This window comes from Papio anubis, chromosome 2 (assembly GCF_008728515.1).
Source record: "Papio anubis isolate 15944 chromosome 2, Panubis1.0, whole genome shotgun sequence".
Taxonomy (NCBI): domain Eukaryota; kingdom Metazoa; phylum Chordata; class Mammalia; order Primates; family Cercopithecidae; genus Papio; species Papio anubis.
In genome coordinates, this window is record NC_044977.1 from 140393672 (window position 1) to 140412780 (window position 19109).

At 34.9% G+C, this 19109-nt stretch overlaps 1 long non-coding RNA gene across 1 annotated transcript in view; it reads left to right on the plus strand.

The window, feature by feature from the left end:
- LOC103882268 overlaps window positions 1-17075 on the plus strand; it is a 34963-nt gene extending 17888 nt beyond the window's left edge. Inside the window, exons 2-3 of the long non-coding RNA XR_001899417.3 lie at window positions 14404-14451; window positions 15667-17075. This is a non-coding gene — a long non-coding RNA (uncharacterized LOC103882268). The remainder of the gene's footprint in view (window positions 1-14403; window positions 14452-15666) is intronic.
- Window positions 17076-19109: the final 2034 nt, after the last annotated feature.

Below are 19109 nucleotides of genomic sequence, written 5' to 3' on the forward strand. Positions count from 1 at the left end.
ATGAGAAGCATGATAGTTTGTTTTTGGGTGGACAGTTCTGTAAATGTATATCAAATCCATTTGGCCCAATGTTGAGTTCAGGTCCTGAATATCTTAATTTTCTGACTCGGTGATCTAATACTGTCAGTGGAGTATCGAAGTATCCCACTATTACTGTATGGGAGTCTATGTCTCTCTGTAGGTCTCTAAGAACTTTCTTTATGAATCTGGGTGTTCCTGTTTTGGGTATAAAACAGGATAGTTAGGTTTTCTTGAATTGAAACTTTTACCATTATATAATGCCCTTCTTTGTCTTTTTTGATCTTTGTTGGTTTGAAGTCTGTTTTGTCTGAAATTAGGATTGTAACCCCTGCTTTTTTGTTTTCCATTTGCTTGGTAAATTTTCCTTCATCCCTTTATTTTGAGCCTGTGGGTGTCATTATGTGTGAGATGGGTCACTTAAAGATAGCATACTATTGGATCTTGCTTTTTAAATCTAGATTGCTACTCTGTGCCTTTTAAGTAGGGGTATTTAGCCCATTTTTCTATACATTCAAGGTTAGTATTGATATGTGTAGATTTGATTCTGTCATTGTGTATCAACTGGCTATTATGTTGGCTTGTTAGTGTGGTTGCTTTATAGGGACACTGGTCTTGTGTTTAAGTGTGTTTTTGTATTAGCTAGTATTAGGCTTTCCTTTCTATATTTAGTGCTCCTTTCAAGATCTCTTGTAAGGCACGTCTGGTGGTAACAAACTCATTCAACATTTTCTTATCTGAAAAAGATCTTATTTCTCCTTTGCCTAGGAAGCTTAGTTTGGCTGGATATGAAATTATTGGTTGAAGATTATTTTCTTTAAAGATGTTGAATATAGGCCCCATTCTTTTCTGGCTAGTAGGGTTTCAACTGAGAGGTCTACTGTTAGTCTCATGGGGTTCTTTGGAATATAATGAATGTATAAACAGTATGGTTTTTAATCAAAACACTTCTACCAATGACATTTTTCATAAGAGGAATAAAAACTTTATCAGTTTTGTCTGAGAAGCAAGTTCTCTTTCATTCTCTTAAACTGCAATAGGACTACTTTTACCATCCTTTCCTAACCAAGATATGCTAATAAACTGGACCACTTAAATACACTTTGGCAAGTTAACAGTTATGACCTCTGCAGTATTTTATAAAACATTTAATAAAGTCACCATTATGAAGACAAAACAAATTGGGACAGGATTAGCTGGCAACAAAAAATATATATCAGTAAAATAAAATCCTGAATATCTGAAAAAGGTACACCAGAGTGCGTTTTGTAAGCTACCACTTTTTTCAAGTGGAAGTACACCGATTGACTATCACTGAGAGGATACAGGAAAAAAAGGTAGGAAGGGAATCTGGTGACCCAAAGGTTGGATTAGAGGACTTAATTATCACTTTATACTCTTTAGGACTTTTAGAATTCTCAAAACTTTCAGGTATTACTTTAATATGAAGCAAAATAAAATCTTTAATATGCACTGCAACAAAATCAATGTATTAGTCTTTCTTTCAGCTTGAAAAGTCAGTATGTTCTCACTGGGAGAAGTTTACTGAAAGAATGCACATAGTAGCCTACAGGCCCAGTATGTCTAAGGCTTTACTATCACCTGGGACAGTAGCTCTTTATCATTCATAGTACAGTAGCAATCAAAACTGGTCATTTTGTTTCCCCTTCAGAAGTAAGAATTCATTGCTTTATTTTGCCTTTTTAGCATGCCTTTCACACTATATACCTTAAAGAAAAAAGATGGTGTCTGTTAGTCATCATTCTGCATGCAGCCCATCCATTTGTCAAAGTCTAGCACCAAAGTAACCACATTCTTACAATGAGATGGCCGGCATTACTTAAATATAGGGTAAGTTGAAAGTGAATCCCAGTCATATTAATATATCCCACTAACACTAAATAAAATGTATCCCCCACCTTAACCTCCCTTTAGCGAGGTATCAAACGGGCTATTCTAATGTGGCCTAATACAAAAATGATTAGAAAAGAGGATTGGAAAGAGACAGTGGTCTTAAATTGCAGTTAAAAATCTAACTTTTGAAATTTTTACAAAACTACATGACCCATGCAAGTGAGGGCCCTAAAACTTAAGCTTCATTAGCTTCACAGAAAAATGTGCCTCTGGGTGGCTGAATGTATGGAAGACTGGAGGCTGGCACAAAAATTATTAAGTTGCCATAAGTCTCCACAGACACATGAACAAGAAACAAATGCTAATTGCTTCATGTCACTGAAATTTTTGTGGTTGGTTGTTTTGCAATATTATTGTAGCAATAGCTAACTAATACAAACACAAGCAATCATACATATCCTGCGATCTCCCATCTCATCAGAAACATTTCTTTTCCTTTGCATTTTTAAGTATTCTGCTAGTTTTAAGTGTAAAGTCCCAATACACAGAGGCTGTCAAAGATAGCTAGCACTGTGCACATATAAATCAAGTCACCATTTTGGTGAGAGGAAGGAAAGAACCAAGTAAGAATGGAAATGTCCCCCCGTTGAACACTAAATCTATCAAATTTAGATCCTCAAAATACTAGCATACTCTTTGGAACGTCTCCTTGTTTGACATTTTCCCAATAGAGTGCCCCTTAGTTATCAATACCCAACTTTTATAGAACATACAGATCTCTCAGTACAAAACTTTTGGCTGATCCTTACATAGGAAATACTTATATTATGTTCCAAAACTCAATACAACATTTTAAATAAAACAACATGCAGATAAAGTCCTATGTGACATCCCAAATACAATTGGTGAGAAATCAGAGTTATATCCATATTTTGAAAAACATCTTCCCTGTCAACAAAGGGGATGTGTACTGCATTAAAGCAACTGTTTGGTGACAATTGTACTCATTGCTTAATGATTAGAAAATGGTATTTAAACATTTTCTTCCTAACCTAATTGTTGTTACTGTTAAAAGAAACACTTTAGCCAAATTAAATTTAGAAGAGTTTAACTGAGCAAAGAACGATTCATGAATCGAGCAGCCTCCTGAGCCAGAGTAGGCTGAGACTCCAGTGCAGCCACGTGGTGGAAGAAGATTTGTGCACAGAAAAAGGAAAGTGAGGTACAAAAAACTGGAAGTGAGGTACAGAAATAGCCAGATTAGTTATAGCTTGGCATTTTTCTTATTTGAACACAGTTGGAACAGTTGGCCATCTTTGATTGGCCAAAAATCGGTGATTGGCACAAAAGTTGACTACAATCAGTATAAACTCCACTTAGGTTATAGTTCACAATGTACAGAGAAACATTTGGGCTGAATTTAAAATATATAAGTAGGCAGCTTTAGGTAAGCTTGATTTAACAATTCCCCCTTTTGGTCATTCTCTCAATTTTGAGAGAGTGATTAGTCATTGAAGCACCAAAACCATTGTAATGTATTTATTTGTCTTGAAACCAACTAGGAAATAACAGAATACTGGGGTTTGTAAGGTAAGAACAAGGACTTCAGGTTATTTTTTTGTAAGGGTCAGAGTACAGGGTACCTCCTTATGCTGGAATGTCCTGTTTACAGGACAAAAAGGCAAAACCCAGCCTGTTCTAATATCTATGTATTTCCTTAAAGTCTTAGTTTGATTGTTACATTTAGCACAAGTGACTCCATTTTGGTTTGGTCTGGTTTTTTGGTACCTAGTACAAAAGCTCACTCCAGAACAATGGCCTCCCTTAACTTTGTTTAAAAATTCCTCCCTTTTGGTCATATTCTTACTTACGTGAGAGTGTAACCAAAACATAGGGCCTTAATGCCACTCTCAGTTACCATCATATTGGGTTTCCAGTCTCAGCATATCATTCACAGGTCACACTGCCCTCATGGTCACACATTTCTTTCAGCTCTTTTCATTTCAGTTGAAGAGAGACCATTTGACATTCTACAGATGACTGCATGCAAACATTTAAAACTTTTGAGAGAATGCAGTGCACCAGGGAGACTACTGTTATGACTATCAGGAGGATAATACCAAGAGTTTGGAGTATGCTCCCTAGCCAGGGTTCCCAAAAACCAAACCATCTAAAATCAAATAGATCAAAGAATGAGCTAAACAGTCTACTCACTTTAAGCAGTCTCTTCATTAATCCCCTGCAACTAAATCTCTCTAATACCTGATATCATGTATTTCTCTGTGGTCAACAAGAAGGGCCAGCAGCTGCAGAGACACTCCTGTTTAGTGAGTAAGTAATATGCACTGATTCTATTTGGCATAACTTTCACAATAGAATTTAAACTGTTGTGTAGCCATAGTCTTTACAATATAATCTGCTATCGAACCTATCATGAAGGATAAATTTCTAATCATTGCGTCATTTACTTCCAACCATAGAAAAAAAACAAATGACGCCCTTCTAGAAGAATGAAGACTTTCAGGCAATGTTCTCTTCAACCCGTGATGTAGGTTAAGAGGAGTGGACCAATGTTCTGCTTCTGATTGATTGTGAGGCAACGTCTGTACCATTAAAATTTCTCACATACATTGGTCCTTCATCTTCCATCTGTCAAGGCATAAGGTTATCCACATATAAGACTGGCTGCAAAATCCTTCACAGGTTAAAGTGTACCCCACAAGTGCACACAATAGACTCCCTTTTCACCTCTATTGTTCAGAGAGACATAAGTGGGGCTGGGGAGGTGGGGAATTGAAAGATAAGTCTCATGATAGTAATCTTGATCTGTGATCTTGGGATAAAGCTGTCCACATCAAGGATGTCATCATCTTCCAGGGAGAAACTTCCTTCCCTGGTTACCTTTACCTTAAGGTTTCCAATGGGTGTACAGTTCTAAGAGTGGTTCTTAGTTGGAGGAACCTTCTGAGTTGTGAGATTATGAACATAAGTTTCAGGGTCCTGAAGTTCTGTCTGCTTAGTGTGGATGGCAAGGACAGTCTACTTCTGATGTTATCAGAAGATCCAATCTTTTGGTTCTACATTTTGAAGGTGTTGATCGTCCTCAGTCAGTGAACCATGAAAACTTTCTTTATCTGGTGAAAATGAATATGCACTGTGGCATAATGAGCATAATGTGTAACATCAGCCCTCTTGCCAGGGAAAGCTTTTATATAAACATGAAACATACACTGACAATGACAATTGAAAGAAATCCCTCTATAAATATTTAAATGGCCCATCAGGTAGCGGAATGTACCTGAAGTTTTGGTTGTCTTCCCAGGAATTTGGGCTTGACAAACCAAATACTGGTCATAGGTTATAGCAATTTAGAAGTCACCACATACACACACACACACACACACGTGTGTGTGTATATACATATGTGTGTGTGTGTGTGTATTACATGTATATAATTTGGATCATTTTATCTTCTCCATGATGAGTCACAGAATGCAGAACTTTTAATAAAAGCTTTAAGGACTCAGGAAGGACAACATGGTTGTCCTGGTTCTCCAAAAGTCCATGCTTAACATTGGACTTCTGTCCTTTTGAACACCAGTTGTTTTTCCAATTTAGGTGCATAGCACTGATAACTGATAGGTTATCACAGGTAATTTGACTGAGAGCGTGGAGTTCATTCAAATTTTATATCTAAACAATTTAATATTGACTGATTTAGCATGAAAATCTGGCAAAGTATTTTCTTGGAATTCAATTAAATTTTGTTGTGCTTGGGTTAGCAGTTTAATAAACCTGTCAGTCTTTTCATTAAAGCTCTAGGAATTCTTACCCAGTGCAAATGATGTGATTCTAAAGTTATCAGATACCTGTGTTCAAGAGTGTTTTTCAAGGGTCCTTTTCATCCATTCAGGAACCTTCTTAAAGATACCTTATTCTAACATTATGTATGTGCTGTGAAGTTTTCAGATACTGTATCAGAGTTAAGCAATTACTGTGGAAATGACTTTAGTAAAGACAGAGTTGACAAGGAAATTTGCTTATTTCTATGGTCTACAGTAACATAACCATAATTATAATTGATAGCATATACTCAGACATATTAGAATTTTAGAAATCCCATACAACTTTGAAACAAGTATAATAACATTCATTAAAATATAACCTGAAGAAGGTTAAACATTATTTCTTATTTGACAGTGCTTCCCATGTAACTTAACATGTCAAATAATCCTGTTTATCTCTCTTTTGGATGCTCTGCGGGCCCTCTGAAGCGTCCCAAAGTTAGAGGTCAGAAAAGACTTAATTTCAAAGCTGCAATTTGATTTTGGAAAGCTTTTCAAATATGTCAAACATTTAAAATATTTGACCAACATAGGATCACAGATCACTGTAAAACAATAGTCATTTAACCAAAGTAGTAATTAAAAGATTTTTTAAAACAGAAACCTTTACTCTTTGATAAAGGAGACTCTTTTCCAAACAATCAAAAGACCTTAGACAGCATGAGACAGAATCTGTCTCTTTCCTCTTCCACACTTTTTTTCCTTTTTTCAGTGTACTCAAAAGGTGAAAAATACTTTATTATGTCTTATTAATGCTACACAAAATTTTTGTTCAAAAGAGAGAACCAAATTTTACTTTTATATTAGTGTATTATCAATAATAAACTAATTTAAATAAAACCTCACAAAAACTTTCCATAAGCCTTTCATGTTTTCCATAACTTTCTATTTTTATCTTGTTGTATCTATTTTTTACCCCTTCAATTTGAAACTTTTAAGTAACTTTAAACCAGACAAAATTTTAATGCACATTTTTATGCCTTTATAACTTCCTCATCAAATACATATTTTGCCTTTGTTTATGCACTCTGTATACAGAATTGCTCCTCTGATATCTAGTAGTTTTTAACTCTCAGTAGCCCAAATTTCTAGTGAAAACCCTAGAAAGTAATTTTGAACTGTTTTATATTAGTATTTGTAGATAAAAACCATTTTACACTCTTTTAGAAAAATAGTTCTTCAAATTATTTGACAGATCTAGATCTAAATTTATTGACAGATCTTCAAGTTATTTATTGTCAATTATTTATTGACAGCTTTTTTATACCATATAAAAATAATGTCCAGGTATATAGACTTAAACTCATGTTTAATAATTAATATTTAGTTTGGTTTAACTGTGTCCCCACCTAAATCTCATCTTGAATTGTAGTTCCCATAATCCTTATATGGGCATAGGGACTTATAGGAGGTAATTGAATCATGCGGGTGGTTACCCTCATGCTGTTCTCATGATAGCGAGTTCTATTGAGATCTGATGGTTTTATGAAAGGCTTTCCCCCTTTTGCTCTGCATGTCGCCTTCCTGCCATCATGTGAAGAAAGATGTGTTTACTTCCCTTTCTGCCATGATTGTAAGTTTTCTGAGGCCTCCCCAGTCATGCAGAACTCTGAGTCAATTAAATCTCCTTTCTTCATAAGTCGTCCAGTCTCAGGCAGTCCTTTATAGCAGGATGTGATTGGACTAATACAATATTTCAGTATCTTACAGATTACTCAGATATTTTAAGATTATCTACTTAATTTAATATAACATGACTCTAAGATTTTAAATTACTGAAAAGAATTTTGAAACTATGACACAGGTAGCTTCCCTAATGTCTTCCCCCAGCAATTCTAGATCCGAAGTAGCCACATGGCTCCCAGGAGGAATATGAAGGTCAGGGCCATTCTGAGTCCATCAGGACAGAAGACAGAACTGTGAAGACCATATCTGGAGGATCCAACCCCTCTCAAAATAACCAGCAGACAAAACAGGGAAAGTAGAGGAATAAAGGGCCATATCGGACTTGATTCTGGCTTGTAGCTGCTGGTCTAGGCACTAAGAACATGTCACCGGACTTCATCATGGCCACCTATCCAGACCCCTGAATCTAGAGACTCTAAACCAAAGCTGTAAGCTCAGAGTCAAATCAAGCAAGTATCTAATTGTATTTAACTGATAATTTTGAAACCAGTTCTATTTTACCAACTGTTTAAAAACTATAATAGCTTTATTTACCAAATATCACATATGCATATAGACATACAAATATATAGAAGCACATCTTATAGCTCTCATGAAGAATGTTCATTGATCAGTTTTGAAATAGTTTTCTTTTTGCCCATTTGGTCTATCAATCTTCCAGTTACTGGTTTTGTTGCCATAAGCAATTGTTAACTAGGCAATAAATTTACATTTCAAAGGGACAACTCTTAGGTGGAACAAAAAATATTTTATATCTGGTAAGCACAGAGCTAAGATTTTAGGCCTACATATTGTTCAAACCGAAGGAATTTAGGCCTACATTTGCTGAAACCAAGGGAAAAAAATCTACTCAAATAAAATTCACTTAAGAGAAGGTGGCCAGAAAAGCACCTTAAACCAAAGTATGACCTTTTATGTAAATTTAAAAGAATGGTAAGAGTTTTTAATTGTACATAGGCAGACATCTTTAAAAATGATTTCCTTTAATAAATGTAATAAATAAACTCTTTGACAAAAGAGTTTCAAAATAGCCAATTAAATTCCAGAAAGGTGTATTTGAGTTGAATAGGGTGTTCCTTTTAACTTACCTACTGCTTTTTAGCTAAAATTACAGATCCCAGGGTAATTGGTGGAGTCCATAAAGGAATAGGACCAAAAAAGCATCATATGCCTGGATTCAGCATGGATAGATCTGAAAAAGAACCAGCCTAGGCCAGATGTGGTGGCTCATGCCTGTAATCCCAGCACTTTGGGAGGCCAAGGTGGGTGGATCATGAGGTCAGGAGATCGAGACCATCCTGGCCAACATGGTGAAACCCCGTCTCTACTAAAAATACAAAAAAATTAGCTGGGCATGGTGGCTTGTGACTGTAGTCCTAGCTACTTGGGAGGCTGACGCAGGAGAATCATTTGAACCCGGTTGGCAGAGGTTGCAGTGAGTCAAGATTACACCACTGTACTTCAGCCTCATGACAGAGCAAGACTCCATCCCAAAAAAAAAAAAAAAAGAAGAAGCAAGCCAGTCTAGTTTGCCTGCAGGCCTATGTTTTAGATAAACACCTTATCTAGGATAGCTTACTTTGCACCTTTGGGATGGAATACTAAGTAAGCCAAAATATTAGCAGATTTAATTTTTTTATCAATTAGTCACTTAAGTATTTTATTTGCCTTTTATAAAGTCTTTAAATATGGAAAATTTATAGAAACTTCTGCATATTAATAGGCATCTCTAGATGAGAGTAATTTGGGAGGCCTCATTTTCAAAAGCAATTCAGTGCAGTGTTGTTCATTTGGAATGTCCTCTGTAACTTATCTTTATAAAGATTTCACCATTCCCATAAGACTTTGCAGCTTCCAGAGCCTAACATCTATGCATATATAAATCAGAAAGAACTTAGTTCTCAGGGAACTAAGGATCCCCTTTTTACCTGATAATTTTGAAACCAGTTCTATTCAGTTCTATTCTATTAGTCAATAATTTTTTTTTCCTCACCTAACTGAGCAAATCTCATACTGAATTGTTCCCATAATCTCCACTTGTGATAGGAGGGACTTGATGGGAGGTAACTAAATCATGGGAGTGGTTTCACCCTTTCTATTCTCGTGATGGCAAGTTCTCACGAGATCTGATGGTTTTATAAAGGGCTTCCCCCTTCACTTGGCTCTCATTCTCTCCCTTGCTGCCATGTGAAAAGGACATGTTTGCTTCCCTTTCCACCATGATTGTAAGTTTCCTGAGGCCTCCCCAGCCATGCAGAACTGTGAGTCAATTAAACCTCTTTTCTTTATAAATTACCCAGTCTCACACAGGTCTTCATAGCAGCATGAGAATGAACTAATACAGTAAATTGATACCACAGAGAGTGGGGTGCTGCTATAAGGATACCCAAAAATGTGGAAGCATCCTTGGAACTGGGTAATAGGCAGAGGTTGGCACAGTTTGGAGGGCTCAGAAGAAGACAGGAAATGTGGGAAAGTTTGGAACTTCCTAGAGACCTGTTTGAAATGTCTTTGGCCAAAATGCTGATGGTGATATGGGCAATGAAGTCCAGGCTGAGGTGATCTCAGATGGAGATGAGGAATTCATTGAGAACTGGAGAAAAGGTCACAGCTAAACCTTATTAGTATAGAAACAGCCGGATTGGTTATAGCTCAGCATTTATCTTATTTGAACATGAACAGTTGGCCACATTTGGCCAAAACTTGGTGGTTGCCACAAGAGTAGACTACAGTCTGTATACAATTTAATTGGAAATGTGAGTTTGATATGTAACTATTATAACTTTCATTTAAAATAATAGGAAATAGACTTCCAGTCAATATTTAAGAGAACAATTGATTTTCATGACGGGATTATATCTTAGTTTACTCATTCTTTGTCTCTAATCTGATAAAGCTCTCTATTGATCTTAATTTTTATTGCATATAAGTATATTTTATTTCTAGAAGTTCTACTTGTATTATTTTCAAATTCATGTTTGTATTGTTTCCTGTTCCTGCAAATATCTCTAAGTTTGCATTATATTACTTTAAACATAATACTTGCAGTTAATTTATTGTCTGTGACTTATATTTTAACTGAAGACTTTGTGAATCTTCTTCTGCTCATTCAGTCTGTTCTCACTCTTGGTGTCTTATTTCCTAGTGGGCCTGATTATCTTTGACAGTATACTGGTCATTGTACTTGAAGATTTATTTGTAAAGCATTTTAGGGCCTAAGATAAAAGTATTTTCTACCAGAGACGGTTTGCCTTTACTTCTGCACTGCCAGCCTGGGGACCCTTTTGTTCAGGTTCAAGAATTAAACTTCATTATTTTTTATATGATCTTACACAGGAAAGACGAAGGCTGTTTTATTTCTGATTTACTCCAAGAGTGATGATGGAGTCCCAATTTATTTTGGAGAGAGGTTGCAATTAGCCTTCTGCTTCAAGTAGAGAAGGGCCTTTAATTTCTGTCCTTCTCACTAAAGAGCCTTTCAAAATGGAAGTTCAGATTTGCTAAGGCCACAGAAGCTCTCAAGATGAAAGCACCTTTCTGGTTTTCTTATCACTCTAGTTTTTGTTCAGTATTTTCTTGCTATATTGTTAGCTCTTCATAGATTTTAAGGAAGATTTTAAAATAATTTACATGAGCTGTTTAGTTCTTTTTAGTAAGAGGTTGGTCCAAATAACAAAGCCTGCCAAAACTGGAAGCTGGAAGTCTTATTTCAAGTCTCAAAATGTTTTAAAATAATAGAAAAAATTTTAATATATAGTAATTTTAGAATGCTATTAAAATGGAGGGTTGAGCCATCATAAAAACAGATCAAAGTAAGTACCCTAGGTTCTGAATTTTTCCTTGCTAAAGCGTAGTTAAAAACAGGAAGCAGCTGTGGCAAAATCTATGAAGAGAATTTTTGTTTATCTGTTATTTAGTGGAGCTAATATTCCACAAATACCATGCCAAAATACTAGGCCAAGAGTGATTGAAATAAAAGCGTCACTCCATAGGCTCTTTTCCTTACCCATCTTCCCTTACACTTGAATCCATGACTTTCTCTAAACTTCCAGAACATTAAGATTTTTACTGTGAAAAGGATTTACTTACAAAATGTTAAGATTTTTCCTGAATTTGTCGTTGATACTATGAAAAACCTTCTGGCAAATCATCAGTTCTTACTAACATAATAAAAAAAAGATAAAACTTGTTGTTTCACACTTTGCAGATAAGAAAAACAGTTTAATGAACGCTTGGTTCCATAGAAACATGGCTATGGAGAGTCATAAGTGTAATATGAGCAGTTAAATAAGGCCAAGAATAATACATTTTAATCATGTGGCTGGATATATGGGTGTGGGGAGGAAGATCTATTAAGTAATTTCCCACTATCTTAACAGTTTTTAGATCTGTAAAAAGTGATGCATCCAATCTAAGACTCCTTGATTTAGAGAAGAAATAGAAACATGCTGAGAAATAAATACTGAGTTGTTATCAATTTATTGTGTAACTTTACTGGCAAGAACAAAAGAGCTATTTCACTAATTTTTCCAAAAACAATGTTGATATTGTATAAACAATATCTGAAAAGGTCAAGGAAACATGTTTGTGAACTGTACTTTTCATATTGGTTACCTACGTAAACACTCAATGTTCCTATGAAGACTCAGTTAATCATTTGAAACAGATTTGTTGACTATCATTTTGTGTTTGTTGGTTTGTGCAAAATCTCTAAAATTCTGTATCAACATTTAACACATTTTGGCCAAACTGTCAACTCAGCATTTCTCAAACTAAGGAGTCTGCAGATATCCTGTCCTGACATTCTTAGGTTTCAAGTTTGAGAAACACTCTAATACTTAGAAGGAATCCATTTACTGATGATTAACTTGAATAGATCCTTGAATGATAATAATCTCGGGTACCATTTTTTAAATGCCTTCTGCATACCAAGCTTTATTCTAAGTGCATTATTTTCAATATATTATCCTTTTTCTAATCCTGAAAGTTAAATGTTATGATGATCCCTATTTTACATATAAAAAAGGTTCAGAGAGGCTATTTGACAAGGACAGTAAAAGCTAATAACTTGTTCTAGCTCTTGAATGAATGGGCTAGAATTCAAATCCTAGTCTGCCTAACAAAAGTGCAGAAGACAGGGAAGCTTGAGGCAAACCTAAAAAGAAAAAATAGAAAAAAAAAGTCCTCAAACTGCCTTATAGATCATTTCCAATGGTGTAAGCAGCCCTTGAATTTTTGGACAGATCTTTTTGTTTTTTTATTATACACAGGTTTGTAATCAAGCAGGTTTTGTTACCACTGTGGTAGATTGTATTTTTGTTCAAAATATCTATTCTTTTTGAGTTGTTCCTCTTCATGGGAGGATTATATATCCATGGTTCCTTGACATTATAGATACATAATATCATGTGACTTCTAGCACCTTTCCTTGAAGGGAGATTTTACCCGATGGAAGTCAGGCATGGCCATGTCATTTGTGACCAGAAATATATGAACAGAAATGACAATAGAACCTGTAAGAGGTCACTCAAGATCTGCTATGATCTCTTACTTATTCCATTGAGTTTGACAACAACCCCATAAGTGGCTGCTCATTAGGGTTGAGTACCAGAGAAAAGATGACATGGAACATACGTGCAAATGTGATGGACAAGTAATATCAGTGAGAAATATTTCTTTGTAACCACTAAACTTAGGAGCCACTTAATTGCTTTTTTGAGGCTTGAGTTCTTCATTTGTAAATTGGGATGATAATACCTGCTTGTAGATATTGTGAAAATTTCGAGAATTGTCTAAGAAAATGAATTTAAAAAGCTGAACACATTGGTATGTGCCATGTCTGGCCATTACTATTCCCCATTCTATTATTGAGTCATATATTTAAGTAATTAAGTAAGCAGATGTATCTGAGCTTATTTCTGCGAAGGGCTTGCTGCCCCAAAGTAAAATTAATATATCCCCATGTGAAATTTGGAATTCAAAATCCTTCTTCAGAATTCAAAAAAATAATAGCAAAATACACTGGTTAGTTCCTCAAATATTAATAACTATCAGGTATCAGATATTGTTTAGTGCTTGGGACATACACACACACACGATTCATTCTCTTTTCCTAATGGGTGGCTAATCTAGTGGATTTATGAAACTGGTGGCAAATTAAAGCTTAAAATAGAAAATAAGGTTACATTTTTTATTTGACCGCAGCCATATTTCTTTCCAGTAGAATAATTTGAATTACCAAGGTGCTATTCCTAAGAAGTTGAGTTGGCTACAATGGATAAATAAAATTCATTAGTAATTAATGTCAACATTGATATTAAATAATCATGCTACTATTTTTAAATGATTATTCTCATGACAATAGTGTAATTCTATTTTGTTTATGCTACAGTTTCTTTGCATCTTGTTTACACTACAATTTCTTTCATGGAAATCAAAATAGTATAACTTCAACCAAAATCTAAGAACACCAAGTTGCACATCATTAAATTATACACTGATTGTAATTTGCTCTTACATGAAACATGGCAGCAGGCAAACCCATCAAGTCCTTAGATGTACATTTCTTTGCCTGCAGCGCCCATATTTTATTCTTCAGTTTTCAGAGCTCAGACAAATTATAAAGTGCATTTTAATCCCATCAGAAGCTACAGAGTTGGAGCAAATGGGGCACCTGAAACCACTGTGTGAGCTGAATCACCTGAGTGCGACAGACAGGAGTAGAATATCTTTTGGTGAGATCCTGGAGCCACACTGCTGCTTTATGGCTCTTAAGAATTATTTATTAAAAATACAGTAATCCATTATGAACACAATTCTCTTGTTCACAGAGAGTTTTTAGAGTGCCACAGATACTGAAGTCACATTCCCTGACCTCAAACTCAGCAAACTGCTCTCTGAGCACAATTGCCATTTACTGAGAATTGGGTGGAGCAAGCAAAATCAGTTCCCTAGATCCTGGAAAGATTTACTGTGTAATGCCACGTGTTTTCCATTGCAGAAAACAACGTACAAAGTTCCCTGCCAATGCCAAACTGACATCACTAAAGTAAGTATTCTAAATGTATGCTTTCCTTCAATTCCCTGTCAGCATTACCTTTTAACAAAAGATCTGCAACCACTGGCAAGACTTTTTAGTCAAATAAAATAAAGGAATTGTTCAGGGTATAATGTTTTTTGTTGCCAAATGCTCTTGACAAGATTAATAATTCAGATGAAATACATAGCCAAAGGAATTGTATGCTTTCTCTCATTTGAACAAATGTTTAATTATCTGCAGATGTGCAGGAAAACATGTACAAAAGTAAAATGTACTCACTTGCTATTATTTTAAATGTAAATGCATCCTATGACTTCCTTTGCATATTAAGAATTTTAAAAGTAAACATTTGCGTTACAGATCTCTTCAAATAAAATCCTATTAAATACAAATGCAATATGAGCCAAAATACCTATTTTAGGAGCCAGTTCCTGAACTAATATTATCCTGTATTGGGTGAAATGTAGATGGAATTGAAATAATCAGTGTGCTCAAGTCTAAGTAGATGTTCTGAAAATACACAAAGGCAAAGTTGTTAACAATGAGGTCCATTATGGTGAAAAGTTCTACCTCATTGACTGGCATGACATCCTTATTCAGCATCTGAAATGGTATCTGCTTTTAGTCATTTCCCAGTAAAAATGATGATGTGTAAATTTTCAATTTGTCTACTTTCATGACTTTATCTAACATGTCCCATTACTGCATTTGCTATACATTGTATAACAAATACCACTTCAGAGCTTCTGACAAAAGCTGTGTAGGCTTCAGATGATACCTACTTTGCTGAAACCATGCGTACATACAAGCCAAAAAGGAATGTATCCTCCCATTCAGGCACAAAAGTGGCTTCTAGAAGGGCCATATATTCAAAGTATTTCCTAAGTTTTTTCCTCTAATGGCACTGTATAGAACATGTGTATCAGACTGAACCTTAATCATAGGTTGACTTTGACCAGTACCATTACAGATATAAGCAAATATGGTAAACATCCACCAAATCTCAACACCCACTTTAATATCAGAAGTAGAAAATGAAATATGATTGATCCTACTCAGCCTGGTGCAGATGTACATATTGGGAAATGGGAATACACTCACATATAAGATTGTGTCTAAATAGTTCACCAGTTTCAGGAAAACTATGTTATTTGGTGGTTTAGTATCCAATTTGTGAGAAATCCACAATCTTTGACTCATGTTCTCCTTCTTCCCTCTGGCTAGATTCCTTTTGACCATTTCACTCCATGGGTGTATTTCCAGTAATGGGTAGAAAGGAGACATAAAAAAAGGTAAATATCAAATTAGTCATTTGGGATGCTTGTTATGAGTTCTATGAAAGGTCTGATGAAAAAAGTGAAAATTAAATTTATGAGTTATTTGTCGTTCTTAATTTTTTTCACTTTAATGTTGTCATGGATAATGTAGAATTTGTGTCTTAGCCCAAATTCTACCATTAAGCTCGACATGTTTTTATTGAATAAGCCATGAGTATTCATTGACATTCGTGGTAGATCATAATCACAGCCATAGTAGGTTTTGTTCCAAAGATCTCCATTTAGTTTTCACATAATTGCATTTGTGCTATTTTTACTTTGCAACTGACCTTCTCTGTTGTATGAGTATATAGTTAGAATTCGGTACCTTGATGAACACAGGAAGTTTCCCATTCCAGTCATAATTTCTAAATTGCACAGGTTGCAACTTTGGAATGATGTAGATTAAGTAAGTTATGCCCAGAGAAAAAGTTTTGCTTAAAAGAGAAAATAGTAATCACATTTATGTAAGTATTAAATTGTGTCGGAAAGTATAAATGTCATTTCCATTTTCCAATCAAACTTCAACATATGCTTTGGTGTTTTGGCGCCACATGATAGTATGTACAACCAGACCAGGGGAACATTCATCCTTACCTTGCATATACTGTCTAGGCTCTCAATTTATTCTTTCTATGCTTCTCAAAAAGCCCAATATTGAATTACATAAAGTACTAAGCCTTTCCCAGAAGGCTTCTGAAAAACATTTGGAATATTTTATCCTAAAATGTGTTTGTGATTTAATGGCACTAGTTTAAAATACAATTGTTAGACACACCCTTGCTGATTATCTTATTTTGCCAGCAAATCCAGTAACATGAATTTTATAGAGACATAGTGAAATTCATTACCATCGAGGAACAAGAGAGTTACAGTTAAAAGTAAGCCGTATTTTTGACAGAATCTATGAATAAAAGGTAAACTTTTCAGTATTTTCAATATGAAGGGATAATTACCTTGTAAGTACAATCAAGTCTAGTTACTGTCAAGATCTGATTATTAAATTGTAAACTAAAATAAAGAGAATTGTAACCCTAAGTCCTATTTACATTATTTGCTCATAAAATCAGCCCAGATATTCCATGAACAATTGAAAAGTCATCACTAAACAATGCAGAGGGGAAGAAAAAAATACAAGTTTTTAGTTACTTGAATTAGTAAGGCTGCCTTTTTGATTATTTTGATTATTTTTTAATGCAGTTAACATTTTCACCATAATTTAAAGCCATTCCCATTCAAGATATTCCTGGGGTTTTTGCACATACCTCCCCTCCTGTCTTTCTTTCTAACTTAATAAAAAAAATTCTAGTTATATTTAGAAGACGTTGAAAAATCATTGTTTCTTCTTCGTTTTTCTTTATTTCACAGCATACAACATTTTAGAATTAAAGTCAAAGGAGTATTTATGTTAACCAATAAAAAACTTTTGAAAATTTGGAATCCTGGGTCTCTTTCCAAGAAATACAGTTTTAAAAGGTATTTTGGAGAAGTTGAGTTGTAGATGTGGTATCTTAAAGCTACTAAATTAGAAATTTCTCAATGTTTCTTATTTTCTCTTCCTAAATGTATTTTTTAAATATCAGTAATAGTACAGAACTACAATATAAATTGTTTTTTGTTTTTTTCTTTATAATGCTCTCTGAGTTGTACGGTTTTAGTCATCTATTGCTGTGTAACAAATTACCCCCTAAAATTTAGTGGCTTAGAACAACAAATGCATACTAGTCATCTCAGTTTCTGTGGGCTAGCGATCTATTTTTTTTGTTTTTTAAACAACAAAAAAAAAAGCACAAAAATTTGGTACCTTTTATTTTGTATATGTGAGGTTTACACCATATTATGGGATACGTATACAGTCATGTGTCACTTAATGGAAAAAATGTGTCGTTAGGCAATTTCTTCATTATATGAACATTATAGGGTGTACTTACACAAACATAGCTTGTATATCATACTGTTCACCTAGGCTATGTGGAATGTTTTATTGCTCATAGGCGACAAAGAATACAGCATTTTGAAAGAATACAGAATTACAGCATTTTAGCATTCTGTACTGGATGCTATTGTACTGAATACTGCAGGCAACTGTACCACAGTTGTACTTGTGTATCTGAACATATCTAAACATAGAAAAAGTACAGTAAGAATATGTTATAAAAATTTAAAATTGCACATCTGTACAAGGCTGCTTCACTAAAATCTTGTGGAACCACCGGTGTATATAGGGGTCCATCGTTGACCAAAATATTATTATGTAACACATGACTCTAGATAGTAAAATGGTTGCTATAGTGAAGCAAGCTAATATATTAACTCACATTGTTACTTTGGTGACAAGAGCCGTTAAAATCTACTTATTTAACAAAAACCAGTAATATAATTTGATTAGCAATAATCCTCAGGTTGTACATTAGATCACTTGTTCATTCTACACATCTGCTATTTGTATTCACCCCTAGTAACCCACCACTAGTAACCACTATTTCATTCTATTTCACCTTTTTTCCCCCAAAGATTCTACATGTAAGTGAAATCATGCAATATTTTTGTTTCTGTGTCTGGGTCATTTTACTTAGCATAATGTCCTCCAGGTCCATTCATATTGTGGCAAATGTCAGGATCATTTTCCTTTATATGGCTGATTAATAATTCTTTATGAACTATATACATATGCATATATAAGCATACATAGGCATACATAAAATATATATCTCACATTTCCTTTATCAACAGACTCTTTCCAATCTTTGCTATTGTAAATAATGCTGTAGTGAACATAGGAGTACAAATATCTTTTTGAAGTGATGATTTCATCTCCTTTGGGTATATATTCAAAGATAGATTGCTGTGTCATATGATGGGTTTTTTTTTGTTTGTTTGTTTTGTTTAATTTTTTTTAGAATGAGTCTCAAAGCACTGAAAGCCTGTACTGTCACCCAGGCTGGAGTGCAGTGGTGTGATCTTGGCTCACTGCAACCTCCACTTCCCAGGTTCAAGTGATTCTCCTGCCTCAGCCTCCCAAGTAGCTGGGATTATAGGCATGTGCCACCACACCCAGCTAAGTTTTGTATTTTTAGTAGAGGTGGGGTTTCACCACATTGGTCAGGTGTCAAACTCCTGACCTCAAGTGATCCTCCCACCTCAGCCCCCTAAAGGACTGGGATTGTGGTTCCAATGTTAATATTTTTAGAAACCTCCATACTGTTTTCCATAATAGCTATACTGGTCTACATTCCCATCAACAGTGTGCTAGGGTTCCCTTTTTCTCCATATCCTCTCCAATATTTGTTATTTCTTGCCTTTTTGATGATAGTCGTCCTAATAGGTGTGAGATGACATAAGGATTTTAAT